The sequence below is a fragment of the Gymnoscopelus microlampas genome (assembly GCF_963454915.1).
Source record: "Gymnoscopelus microlampas genome assembly, chromosome: 8".
Classification (NCBI taxonomy): domain Eukaryota; kingdom Metazoa; phylum Chordata; class Actinopteri; order Myctophiformes; family Myctophidae; genus Gymnoscopelus; species Gymnoscopelus microlampas.
In genome coordinates this window covers 27,910,165-27,924,979 of record NC_139945.1, presented here as the reverse complement: position 1 = coordinate 27,924,979, position 14,815 = coordinate 27,910,165, and the positions used below count along the sequence as shown (strand labels likewise).

General features: G+C 40.1%; 1 protein-coding gene across 1 annotated transcript in view; it reads right to left on the bottom strand.

The window, feature by feature from the left end:
- Nucleotides 1-757: 757 nt before the first annotated feature.
- Nucleotides 758-14,815, bottom strand: part of ilvbl (ilvB (bacterial acetolactate synthase)-like) — a 194,945-nt gene continuing 180,887 nt past the window's right edge. Inside the window, exon 15 of the transcript XR_014601317.1 lies at nt 758-775. The gene's annotated coding sequence lies outside the window, so the exon portion shown is untranslated. The remainder of the gene's footprint in view (nt 776-14,815) is intronic.

Here is a 14,815-nt window from a genome sequence, read left to right as displayed (position 1 = left end):
CTATCTTTCCAGTAGCATGTCATCGCTGTTGGGAAGAAACCTTGTATCTCTATAATTATTTCCACTTTTGATGTCTCTGGGATACATTTAACCCATTAAGACCTGGAACTGTGTCATTTTTAGATTTGAGCTAAAAAGCATTATTTTACACTTTGGCTATTCAAAAATAGCAGATATAAAAGCTCATAGCGCGGCACCGAGTGCCGCGCTACGAGCTTGTAGATCTGCTATTTTTGAAAAATCGTGAAAATGTGTTCAAATCTTCTGAATATATATATATTTAAAGCGAACATTTTCAACTCAAATCTTTGCTTCTGGGGGTCCCTGGAACAACATATTTTGAAGGGGGTCCGCGGCCAAATACATATAATTTTGGGGGTCGTTGACATGATAAAGATTGAGCACCACTGATATAGAAACATACGTTTTTCAGAAAACTGTTGAGATTTAGGAGACATGTAGAATCGGCTTCAGGTCTCAATGGGTCCAAGTAAATATTGAGGACAGTAACCATATTTTTCAGGTCAGTTTTACATTGTGTTTGGGGTATCAATGTGTTTCATGACTGCTGGTCAGTGGTGGAAAAAGTATTCGAATGTTTTACTTTTACTTAAGTATCAATACTGCAATGTAGAAGTAGGCCTACTCTGTTAAAAGTGAAAGTCCAGGGTAAAAAAATGTACTTGAGTAAAAGTACAAAGGTATTGGTATCAAAATGTACTCAAAGTACCAAAAGTAAAATTACAAAATAGCAGATCTACAAGCTTACAACGCGCTGCAATGCGATGTGTTGTGAGCTTGTAGATCGGCTATTTTCAAATAGCCTAGTTATAAAATAGGGCTAAAGTGATTATGTGTCATAATATCACAATTTATATCTTAAAAGTAACTAGTAACTAGCCTGGTAAACCCCCCTCCCTCCGGAAATCTCATTTGCATCACTACTGAAATCAAATACAAATGAGATTTCCGGAGGGAGGGGTTTACCAGGCTAACTAGTAACTAAAGTTTTCAAATAATTGTAGTGGAGTAAAAGTGCAATATTCGCCTCTGAGATGTAGTGGAGTAGAAGTCAAAGTAGTGGAAATTGGAAATGCTCAAGTAAATTACAAATACCTCAAAATTGTGCTTACGTACAGTACTTGAATGGATATTTCACTTTCAAAAAAACTTTTGGTCATTTTATCATCTACTCAGGCCTTTGTGAACCCCCGAGACCCCCCGTTTTTAAGTTGCTTGATTCATTATTTAGATATTTGATATTCATTTTATCAGACACGCCCCCTTCCTATACAAACCCATTGTAACCCATTGTATTTTATTTACATTTTTTATTGTTTTTGTTTTTTTTTTCATTTTCCAAAAAAAATATTAAACATAAATGAAAAAAGTAATTGAAAAAACACGGCCCCCTCACGCATTAGGAGGGCAGGATGAGTCACCAGAACCAAGGACGGGTGTTTTTGATGAATCTTACAATGGGTTTGTATAGGAAGGGGGCGTATCTGATAAAATGAATATCAAATATCTAAATAATGAATCAAGCAACTTAAAAACTGTCTCGGGGGTTCACAAAGGCCTGAGTAGATGATAAAATGACCAAAAGTTTTTTTGAAAGTGAAATATCCCTTTAAGTAAATGTATTTAGTTACTTTCCACCACTGTTGATTTGTCACCGGCTCTCTGACCGTAAAGCCCTCAGGGGAACTGCTAAGGTTGGTATTGGACCCAAAAAGTATGCAATTATGTTTTTCCCAGGTGTAATGACATAGTTTGTTATCGGAAAAGTGCAGATATTGCTGAGCTCAGCGCTGAGTGCTTTTCCGACCTGCCCGAGACCAGGAGTGCAAAGTCATCCACTAAGAGGAACAAATTGCATGTAGGTACGTGCTGATTTTATGTCATTAAAGGAGTAGTTCACCCAAAAGATTACTTATTTTCTATCAATTACACACCCCATGAAGCATTGAATTCATGGTTATGTTGTACGCTAATCAGGAAGTGGATGGAGGAGTAAATCTTGTGATCACGTGATCTCCTCGATCTCTCTGTGTCTGAGCCTGAAATGGTGGCTCATAGGTTGCAGAACAGTGCCATCTAGTGGAAACACCAAAGAAGATCCAGTAGGATAGAATGCTTTTTTTTTACTACATTTTTATCCCACGATTTTGTAACCCATTTTTTCACCCAGCGCCAATTGTCTAAGTAATCCTGGGAGCGCTACACTCCCTCTGCCAGCCAAGGGAGAGCCTGGAGCCGAGCTCATGCCTCCTTCAATGCATGAGCGCTAGCAAGCCGCTTCTTATCACCTGACAGGGTGGAGTTTCCCCGGTAGGACGTAGGCTGACCAGGGGGAGGCAGTATAGAGACCAGGATTACTGCATGTTTTTTGTGAGGGTACCTACCCTAGGAGACACGGGGAGAACATGCAAACTCCACACAGAAAGGCCCTTTCACCAATCCAACCTAGGGTGTGGGCACTGATGACGCGGAGGAGAGAACAAGCCCCCCGCCCACAGCGTCCCCGGCGGGAATCAAACCCAGGACCTTCTAGCTGTGAGGCGACAGCACTACCGACTGCGCCACCGTGCCACCGAGGATTGAATGATTTACAGTGTCAAAACGCCTTTTGCAAGTCCAACATTACCATGCCACAGTATTTGCCCATGTCTACCTCACGTTTGATGTAGCTACCTAGACAGACAGACATACACAGTATAGCCTCATATTGTTTTGTATCTCTTATGCTACAACTGGACACCTGACAGAGCAATCTTGCCAATTATTGAAAGTATCGTACAGCAGCGCATAAGGAATAATAATGAACAGTGAGGTGGTCATTATTCAGAAATAAACCCTGACAGGGTGATGGCAGGATCCTGACGTGAAGTGGAGGGCTCTTAAATCACTCTAAGGGGGGTTACAGTATTTCTCAATAATGATCACCTCGCCGTTCGTTCATTATCCCGACTTCTTACAGAAGAAGAAAGCGATCTGGCACAAAGTATTACAAAAATATTAAACAAATATTAAATTTCATTTAATTAGATTTCATTGCTTTCGGGTAAACAAAATAGTCTGTTAGAATAGATTATGCAAATTGGTCTGTGCAGCGGAACAAGGATGGCTGGCAAAATTCCAGCCAAACTATCAAACTACTGCTGATCAAATATGAATCAAGTTATTGTTATTGCCTACAACCTCTCACCTGAAATATTTTCATAAACATACTTTGCTGTACTGTTTAGCTGGAAAATGTGATGTTACTTGGCCACCATGTTGGATACAGTAGTGGAAAGTAACTAAGTATATTTACTCAAGTACTGTAACTACAATTTTGAGGTATTTTTACTTTACTTGAGTACGTCCAATTTTCAGTATTTTACTTCTACTACACTATATTTCAGAGGCAAATATTGTACTTCTACTCCACAACAATTATTTGACAACTTTAGTTTACTAGTTACTTTGTAAATTTTGATTATTATCACAAAACATACGTTAACCACTTCAGCCCTATATACATTTCGGCCATTTGAAAATAGCCGATCTACAAGCTCACAATACGTCACGATGCGACGCATTGTGAGCTTGTAGATCGGCTATTTTCAAAAGATGTTATACATTTGAAAACTTGAAATGGGATATTCTGCATAATTAGTGCTTTTACTTTTGGTACTTTAAGTAAATTTAGATGCCAATACTTTTGTACTTTTACTCAAGTACATTTTGAATTCTGGACTTTTACTTGTAACAGAGCATTTCAATACTGCAGAATTGATACTTTTACTTAAGTCAAAGATTGGGAGTACTTTTTCCACCACTGGTTATTCATTTAGCAGTCTGCTATCGCTGAATGCCCTGACTGACCAATCAGAATTGAGCAGCCGTGTAAATAATTGTGGCTAAACCATACATGGCCAACTGGCGGCCCGGGGGCCACATGTGGCCCCTACCTTCACTTAATGTGGCCTGCAGGTTAATATCGGAATACTGATATATTATTGATTTCAGATGAACATGCAAACATGACCCGCTTTGATTACTCCAGTCTATATAAGTAGCTTAATGACTACGGTAGTATTACAATTCTATTGTCTTTTTTATGTCCAATGTACTGTATTTGTATTGAAGTTCATAAAGTTAACTTAAGTATAACTAAATGCATTTGAAATTAAATGAAAATGTTACTTTACAGGATTCCAATTCAAAAATAGCAAAACAATAAATCAGGGTTCTAATTCAAAAATAGCAAAAAATAGCAGATCTACAAGCTCAAAACTCGTCGCAGTGCGATGCATTTTGAGCTTGTAGATCGGCTATTTTTGCTACTTTTGTGTGACATAGAATTGCAAAGTACGGCATTCATTTACGAAAAAAGTTACAATAAAGAGATGAGAGGTGTCTGACCAACAGTATATGCAATGTGGCCATCTGGAGTGAGTGTGGAAATATAGTGGCCCTCTCCATCATCAAAGTTGCATCACCCCTGGGCTAAACTGTGCTTATACTGTACTTTGCGTTTTAATATGAATTGGAGAAGGTCATGGCCAACTCTTACTGCAGGAGTCTTATGAGTAGGCTAGAGGCGCTGACCCGGTGCCAGGCCATTAGTCCGAAGTACGATTGTGGTCCGACTGTGCACATTAACAGAGTTTGAGGTCATTCTCTGTTGTTGTTTGTTGTTGTTTTGTTTCTATTTGTTTTTGCTTTCTGATTACGTTATAGGCTTTTATTATTGCTTTGTGAATAGACTACGGTCTATGTTACTATCGTCTCATGGAAAGCACTTTGGGTCAACTGCTGTTGTTTCAAATGTGCTATACAAATACATTTGACTTGACATTGTAACTAAGCATATAACCTCACATTTTTCAGATTGTTGGGACGTCGGAATAATGTGCCAGCTGACTAGCGGGCCGGGCAGCCCCCACTGACCCAGAAACCAGCTAGGCTTTCTCTCTAGTTTATGCTTTATTAATATCAGCAGAATACCACTTAATACCACTTTTTCTTAAGATTAGGGTTTGGTATTTTCTGCTTTATTTGACAGTGAGTACTAGAGAAACAGGAATGGCAGGAGATAGAAAGGAAAGGAGCAATGCAGCAAAGAAACTCTGTTGGATTCGAAACTGGGCCAACTGCGACAAAAACTGAGCCGTGATATAGTATGCAGGTGATCCTAGCCTGGCATTGGCCAGACTGATAACGTGGATTCACTCTCACGTTCCTCCCCGGTATCAGTCTGGACTTCGGGCCCATAGGGAGCGAGTATGAGAAATCAGAAAATGATTTTGATGCTTTTCACTGTTGTACGGACAGCAGTTGAAACGCAGTCACTGATTGGCCCGATAATTTTCTGATTTCTCATACTCAATACTCACTCCCTATGGGCCAAAGTCCACATTAATACCGGGGAGGAACGTGAGAGTGAATCCACGTTATCAGTCTGGCCAATGCCAGGCTAATGTGATTCACCCCTAGTCAGGTCATTTCTAATTAAAATCATCAGTGGTCTCTCTGCTGCCAGCATTGGCAGCATTAGTCATTTCTTTCCATGCTTTTGTATCTGCTCCTGCCACTCCACTACTTACAGTACTTCTTTTTCAGCCACACGCATGACAATAAAACCATAATTTCATTGTTTGAGACCTTTACTAGGGCTGTCACGATTCCAAATTTAAGTTGACGATTAATTGTCACTCAAATAATTGTGATTGACGATTTAATTGTTTTTGATTGTGTTTGGCCATTGAACGCTGGAACATATGAATAACAATTTTATAAGTTGGCCTTTTAGGCTTCTTAATCAAAAATTGCACAGGGCAGATTTGACACATAATTAAACATAGTACAAAGGAATTATTGACATATTTCATCATTTTATACATGTAGAAATAGCGGATCTACAAGCTTACAACACATCATTTCTTTTTTTTATATTTGAAAATGTATGAACATTTTCAATATGGAAACATAATTGCGATTATCTCAAATAATTGCGATCAGAGGATTATGTAATAATTGTAACCTTTACACCATTTGCACACAAGCAATACTGTACGCCTTCATGCCTTTTATGGTCTTAACAGGGTGTCTATGCAAATGAACATGAACAGGCACATGTGCATCCAATTTAGGAACAATTGGCACTCATCATCTGGTACACCTGGGACACACACAGCATTGAGTGGCTCTGTGGTTTTTCATAGGCTCTCCTATCAAGAACAAAAGTAAATAATTCAAGAAAGGTTTCGTGAATGAGGCCCAATGAGAGTGGATTGAAGTCTGTGGTCCCTCTTGCTCTCACAGTGCAAGAAGCAGCAGATAAAGATAAAGACAACATTTGGACTTCTCCATACTAGTACAGCCCACAGTCAGTTGTGTAAAGTGACTAAGTACATTTACTCAAGTTTGACTTTATTGGAGTATTTCCCATTTTCAATACGTTTACTTCTAATCCATTACATCTCAGGGGCAAATATTGTACTTTTACTCCACTACAATTATTTGACAGCTTTAGTTACTAGTTACTTTGCAGATTCAGATTATTATTACAAAACATGCATGCACCACTTCAGCCTGATATACATTTCGGCCATTTGAAAATAGCCGATCTACAAGCTCACAATGCGTCGCGACGTGACGCATTGTGAGCTTGTAGATCGGCTATTTACAAAAGATCTTTATACACGTTGAACTTGCGAAATGGGACAGTCTGCACAATGAGTACTTTTACTTTTGGTACTTTAAGTATATTTTGATGCCAATTCTTGTGTGCTTTTCCTCAAGTAAATTCTGAATACCAGACTTTTACTTGTAACAGAGTATTTCTGCATTGTAGTATTGATACTTTTACTTAAGTAAAAAAACGTGAGTACTTTTTCCACCACTGCCAATGAGAATGGATTGAAGTCTGTGGTCCCTCTCGCTCTCACAGTGCAAGAAGCAGCACATAACGATGATCGACAACATTGTTTTGGCAACACTTTTCCATACTGTAGCTACAGTACACAGCCCCACAGTTCACACTGCTTTGAAGCACAGACAAACCGAGGCTGCAAGAACTCTCCAGAAAAAAAAAGAAGAAAAAAAACTGAGGATGCCAAGTTGCGAACATGATGCAGATTGTCAGAAAGCTGAGGCAACTGCCAAGCAGAATTACAACAAAAAAGGATGGGCTGAGTATCTGAGTCACCGCACACAAACCAAGAGGAAACAGGAGGGTTGTCTAACAGAAACACGGCCAACTTGTCCATTACAGCAGGGAATGCCCCCATGTCTTGATCCATTAAAACCGGGAACGCATATCTGTGTAACCACTTCAACCATTATTTTATACTTTGGCTATTTTAGAAATATCGTGAAAATTTGTGAGCAAATCTTTGAATATATATATTTTTTTTTTCATTCACTTTTTAACTCAAATCTTTGCTTCTGGGGGGTCCCTGGAACAACATATTTTGAGATGGTGGTCTGCGGCCAAATACATATCATTTTGGGTGGTCCTTGACATGAAAAAGTTTGAGAACCACTGATATTATATATATATATATATATATATATATATATATATATATATATATATATATATATATATATATATATATAGCAGCATAAGTTTTTATTTTTTTCAAAAAACTGTTTTGGATTTAGAAGACATTTGTCGAATCCACCAGAAGCAAAGATTTGAGTTACAAATATTCGCTTTAAAAATATATATAAACACATTCAAAGATTTGCACACATTTTCATGATTAAAAAAAAAAAATCACACCCAGTGTGAAGAGAGTGGTGCCTTTGAAAGTGTAACTGGTTGCATCCTTGTGTTGCAATCAGTGACACGTGACAACATATTGTCACGTGTCACGTGAAGCTTGACCAATCACCCGTGCTCAAACGATGGACATACGGACATACGGACGGACATACGGACGGACGGACATACGGACACACGGACAAAGTCAAATGTAGGAGTGGTTGGCACACCTCAAAAAATAGCAGACCTACAAGCTCATCTGCACTCTGCCGCACTATGAGCTTCTATATCTGCTATTTTTGAATAGCCCAAAGACATCTAAACATGACACAGATGCGTTCCTGGTCTTAGTGTCTTAATGAGCCAGGCTCTGCTACTGTGTTAACATTACCAATGGGCTCTCGAGCTCTCTTTGCTTAGAGGTACTGTAGGGAAAATACTGAATTACTTTAGTAAAAAAAAAATATTTAGCCTGTCATTTGTCAAAGAGAGAAGGTAATTGTGTGAGGATTTGTTCTATTAGCAGTTTGTTTTGCTGTCGAACCGTGTATCTCCATAATTCATAGTGTCACGTTTCAAGAGTTTTACAAGAGTGACGCACAAGGAGCGAAAATCTCAGACAAGCTCACAGCACATCATGATGCGAGACGCATTGTGAGCTTGCAGATTGGCTATTTTCAGTATATATATTTTTTTAAGATAATAAAAAAGTACGGTTTTGGGACATGAGGTTTCCACCCAAAAGCAACAATTTGTTCTATTTTGCTTGGAGAGCTCAGTGGGTTAACTTTGCGGTTATTTCATAAATATAAAATTATAGACATTTCATTAGCACCGTATTTCCGTGTTCACAGACAGCTATTTTGCTGGGGGACCCCGATGATGCTTATCGCCATAGTTACCTTAAAGCTGCATGTATATAACTTCACTCTTCTGCCCCGGATTTGAACCCAGTTTCCTGCGCTTTTTAAGTGCTGACATTTTTAACCATTGAGCTAATAGAGCCCTGCCTGCTTGCTTGCTCAAGAGATAAATTGAATCTTGACCATCAGGTAAATATTCATGTCAGATCATGTGTCTATGTGAGACATGACCTTTTGACACAATCTAAATGCCTCAATAGAAGAGCAGAGAGAACACATGTCAGTGACCACCTCTACGTCCTGAGCCACCTCTGCCCCGTTTCAGCTTCACACAGCTGATGGCTGCTCAGGTCCCACTGAGCATTGTTCGGGCTATTAGACATCTAAACTACGTCTAACGGCTAGGCTAAAACCAGGTTATAACAGGTCTAAAAGTGAAAGTTTTTCAACGCCTATTCTTAAGGCCCTTACACACCGGGGACGATTTTTTCATGCAAATAATACGTTTTTATTTAAGACCTTATAAAGTCAATGCAAGCTTCCACGGAGCGAAAAAGCGAAGCGAAAAAGCGTCTTTTATTTATTCGGAACGAGTCCGAATTTCGCGTATATTCGTATAATCACCGGTGTGTAAGACGTTGATTAGCTGTTTTTTAAGCGTCTATATATAGACCGTCTATATTATAGCTGTTGAAATGATGTCTATAATATAGACGTCTATACTGTATGTAGACCCTTAAAAAACAGCTAATCAACGTCTAGGCTAAGAATAGACGTTGAAAAAACTTTCACTGGAGGTCTAATAGCCGACTATGTCTCACTGAGGTGATCATTCTGTTTCCCATACACCACCTCTACCCATTCAGCTACGGCCTCCCATAACTGACTTACTGCCCATGTCTGAAATTACTGACACATGAAAAAGACATGAAATTGCCTAAAGGTATTTTACAATCCCTGGGGTGTGTGTGTGTGTGTGTGTGTGTGTGTGTGTGTGTGGGGGGGGGGGGGGGGGGGTGTCCATCTCCATGCTAATTGGGACAAGAACCGAGGGAGCGTTAATCTCCAGCTGCTCCTCCGTGCCTCCTAATACACCTGGGTTATCTCGCTCCTCTGAGACACGCACCTCTGAGACCCCCACACACACACACACACACACACACACACTCTTCATGGGTGTTCCAGAGATACTAAAAGGTAGGATGGGAAGAGTGAGAGAGAGGGAAATAGGGAGAGACAGAGAGAGAGTGAGAGAGACATTAAGAGGGTAAATGGAGACTACGAGTGACATTTGGAGCTCTCAGGCCTGTCAACTTGCTCTTATTTGGAAAACAGCCCTCAGGCGACAAGTCAGCTGTATTCAGTTTGAATACAAAACTGTGATATCACCGTCCACTTTGTACACAACGATATCCTTGAATATCTCTAAGCATATTAATACTGGGGTGCTGTTACAAGTGAAAGTTCGGAATTCAAAATTCACTTGAGTAAAAGTACAAAAGTATTGGAATCAAAATGTACTTAAAGTAACACAAGTAGAAACAACTCATTATGCAGAATGTCCCGTTTCACAAGTTCAAAATATATAAAATGTCGAAATATATTTTGAAAATAGCAGATCTACAAGCTCACAATGTGTCGCATTGCGTCGGCAGATATTCTACTTTTACTCCACTACAATTATTAGACAACTTCAGTTACTTTGTAGATTTTAAATATTATTACAAAACATACATTAACCACTTCATCCCTATATAGACTTTGGCTATTTGAAAATAGCCGATCTACAAGCTCACAACGCGCCGCATTGCATGATTGCCGCGGCTCATCTTCTACCGTTCGATCACATTCGATCACATGCCCTGTATTGCCTCACATCGTGCGTGCATGTGTGTGTGTGTGTGTGTGTGTGTGTGTGTGTGTGTGTGTGTGTGTGTGTGTGTGTGTGTGTGTGTGTGTGTGTGTATTCCACGGTATTTAACTGAGATTCTCCGCACAAAGGTCTGTGTCTACCAAGCCTTCTGCATCACTACCCTCCTCTACAGCCGCGAAGCCTGGGTGACTTCACATCAGGGCCCTAGAGCGGGAATTACCTGGTGTGATCGTGTGCCTCACTCTCAAGTACTCTCAAAGACCATCTGCAGGAGTATAGAGGCTACAATTACTCAGCACCAGCTACGATGGCCGGGTCCTATTGTAAAGGATGCCCTCAAACCGCTTGCCTCGCAGAGTGCTGTATGGCCGGCTACACCACGGTCGACGCTCTGCTGGAGGGCAGAAGAAGCGCTACAAAGACCAGCTGAAGACTGTTAACCCATTAAGACCGGGAATGCATCTGTCATTTTAGATTTAACCACTTTGACCATTATCTTATACTTTGTCTATTCAAATACAGAAGTAGATATACAAGGTCATAGCGCGGCACCAAGTGCAGCGCTACGAGCTTGTAGATCTGCTATTTTTGAAAAATCATGAACATTTTGAATATATATATTTTAAAGTGAACATTTTTAACTCAAATCTTTGCTTCTGGGGGATTCCACAAATGTCTTCTACAGTTTTAATAAAAACGTATGTTGCTATATATCAGTGGTTCTCAAACTTTCTCATGTCAAATTATATGTATATTTGGCCACAGACCCCCATCTCAAAATATGTTGTTCCAGGGACCCCCAGAAGAAAAGATTTGGGTTTTTTTTTTACAAAATATATATATACATTCAAAGATTTGCACAAATATTCACGATTTTTCTAAAATAGCCAAAGAAATCTAAAAATGACACAGATGCGTTCCCAGTCTTAATGGATTATGGAAATGCTAAATCAGACCTGAGTGTGTGTGTGTGTGTGTGTGTGTGTGTGTGTGTGTGTGTGTGTGTGTGTGTGTGTGTGTGTGTGTGTGTGTGTGTGTGTGTGTGTGTGTGTGTGTATGTGTGTGTGTGTGTGTGTGTGTGTGTGTGTGTGTGTGTGTGTGTGTGTGTGTGTTAGCTGGAAAGATGGAGGAACATTTTGAGGTAGTGGTCACACAGAGGTCAAGAACACTAGAGAACATTTCTCCAACCCAGGCAGCACTAACTAAGCAACACATCAAGCACACTTGGTGCCGGGCCAACTGTTGGAACCAGGCAATGGTCCTGGAACCAGATATGCCAGAGCCATCTGACTGGGGCTGGACAAAGGAAAACAAATTTAAATGAATTGTCACTCAAATAATTGCGTATTGGCATTGAATTGCCTAGCTGTCGCAGCTAGGCCCGTCACAGCGCGACACGTTGTGAGCTTGTAGATCTGCTATTTTCAGAGCGCAACACCCGAGCGCAACCAAACAGAAAAAGTTCTACTGGATCTCTTCTCCACTAGTCCCTCACTAACATTTTAGTCTAGTCTTTATTTGTTGACAAAATATATGTCAATATATTTAGTCTTAGTTTTAGTCATCGTAGCTTCGTTTTTATTTAGTTTTTGTCAGTGAAAAAAACTATGACCTACATTTTTCGTCATAGTTTGATTTACCAGTATCATTATCAAAACTATTTGTTGAGTCTTTTTTTTTCTCTCTTCCCTGTATCACAAGATGTGACAATAAAGAACAACCAACCTTGCACCTTGATTATTGTAATTTACTATTAATATAGTATTAAAATATACAACCACCATGGGTTTATTCTGGTCATTTGTTTTGTATTATTCCTATCGTCACAAACTGGAGGTAAAGTTTCATTATACTGCAGTATAATCCAGTGTCCAAGCTAAAATATACTTTACTATGTAATTTGACCTGGACCTTGATTTAAATGTATGTCCTTGGCTTCTGGCAATGTCCTAAGTATCAATGAATGGGCATCCACTACTTAGTTGGGAAGAATGCCTTAAAGGTTTTTCTACAGTATGTTCTACCTCTCAAGAGGTCAAATCTGACTTCCCTCCACATCTGAAAATATCCGCTGCTGTACTAAGAATCTAATAAAATGCTCATCAGACACACAGAGATAAACCAAAGCGAGCAGATACTCACACTGTATGTACATACAAAATCTAAAATATGAGCTGGATACACGACTAAAGAATGCTGGTCTCCAAAGCCTGCTCCACAGACGTCCTTGGCCACTGTCCTACACCAGAATGCTACAGTATGTGTAGTACTAAATATCAACCAGGATGAACATGTTGCAAACAAGCATCTGTATGGGGGGTGAGGTGAGTGAGAAGATGGTGACGGTGAAGACTGCGAGGCGTTGAGAGCGTGTAGATCGGCTATTTTTGGCAAAGAGGTATACTGTAGGTGTAGAGGGGGAAAAAGAGCAGGTAAAAAAATAATAATCTTAAACACAATTGTATACAATATATATAGGGGGTCCCTGCTTCATCTCTCTCTCAGCTAGGGGTCCTTGGCCTGAAAAACGTTGAAGACCCCGGCCTGCCATAGAGAATATCAGAGCCCTATTTTCGCCCATTATAACTAAACTACTTTGCCAGTTTTTACCATTTTTAAAAACATTTTCAATTAGTTCAACTAGCCGATCTACATCTACATATTGTGAGCTTGCAGATTGGCTATTCAAACTATTTGAAAATGTTTTAAAAAATAGTAAAAAATGGCAAAGTAGTTTAGGGATAATGGCTAAGGCACCGGCGAAAATAGGGCCCTATGACCTCCCTCCCCAGCTCTCTCCTCTCTGATACACTTTCACATAAATGTGAAAAGCCGACAGTCTCCTGCCAAAGCCTCCTGTTTTTTTGTCAGCACAAGCCGGCTTCAGTGTAAGGACAGCTAATCAAGGTCCTCACACTCATCTTGCTGGTGGCAGCACTTTTTCCACTTGCTGGAAAAGGGAGTGAAATCTATTCAGGGTCTGTCAGATATGGTGTTCCTTTGAAATAATCCACACAGGAGTACAGCGAGCTACTCAGGGGAAAACGGATTACTCGTCCAAAGCAAAAGTGTGTGTGTGTGTGTGTGTGTGTGTGTGTGTGTGTGTGTGTGTGTGTGTGTGTGTGTGTGTGTGTGTGTGTGTGTGTGTGTGTGTGTAATTGGTCTGGCGTTTCTATAATGGTCTGTATTCCTATTTTCTATAGCACCTTTTATGCTAAAGCGCTGGGCAAGTGTAACGTTATATTCACCCTTTCACACACATAGACACACACCGACAGCAGAAGCAACAATGCGTGTCAACGGCAGCGTGCTCACCAGGAGCAGCTAGAGGTTCAGTGTATTGCTCAAGGACACTTTGACACAAAGTGGGCATTTTTATTTTTTCCAAATCTATTAGAATGGCAGAGAATGTGGCTGTTTTTTTGCGATCATGTGATTTCCTGCTTCACTGAGAGTCAAATGGTTAGCGAAGAGTGCCATCTACTGTACATCAACATGCATCAAAAGACGTCAGTGGCGGTGTGGTGTGTTGGATTGACATACGTCAAAACACGCCATTGGCAGTCAATGAGTTAAGAGGAAATAGCAAACTCACACGTATGTGACCAAGAGCCACATACACATATACTGTTCCCTGGTACAACTCAATACCTTCAACGGCAGACACAACACAACACTGAAGATTCACATCACCATTCACTCAACATGTAGGGCCATAGGGTCCCAAAATGACAGCAATATTACAACAACTCGAATCACATTAGTATACACACAGCGTACAACACAAGCAGCAAAAAAAAAACCTACCTTGAGTCGTCTTCTACTATCAGCTGTGTAAGTGAGAGCCAGGCTCAAACTGTAGAACCCATGGATAGAGAGATAGAGCCGCCCTCTCTCAGATCATCACTGGATGAGCCCTCCAGCTGCATCTCCAGTCACGTCGATCCTCCATACATCTGGCTAGCTCGCCAGTACTTTCCTCCTCTACTGGGAGCTACCGGTACCCACAACAAAGAGGCCGGCCCTCAGATGGCGGTCTATGCAGGGGACATCCAAATAAATAATTTAGTATAATAGTAAATATGTTTCTATGAATGAATGTTTCATGTTTCTATTACTTTTGTCCTCACTATCTGGTGAATGCTATTTCTAACCATGCACACTGCATAAAAGAGGTACACCTGACTAGGCTATGCTTGAAATAAATTGAGAGAGTAAATAGAAATCTATTTGTGCTATTCAGGTTGTAACACTTGCTCCAACATCACTTTGAATTTAACAATCATTGGTAAACAGTTAAGTATGAGGGAACTTCCGACA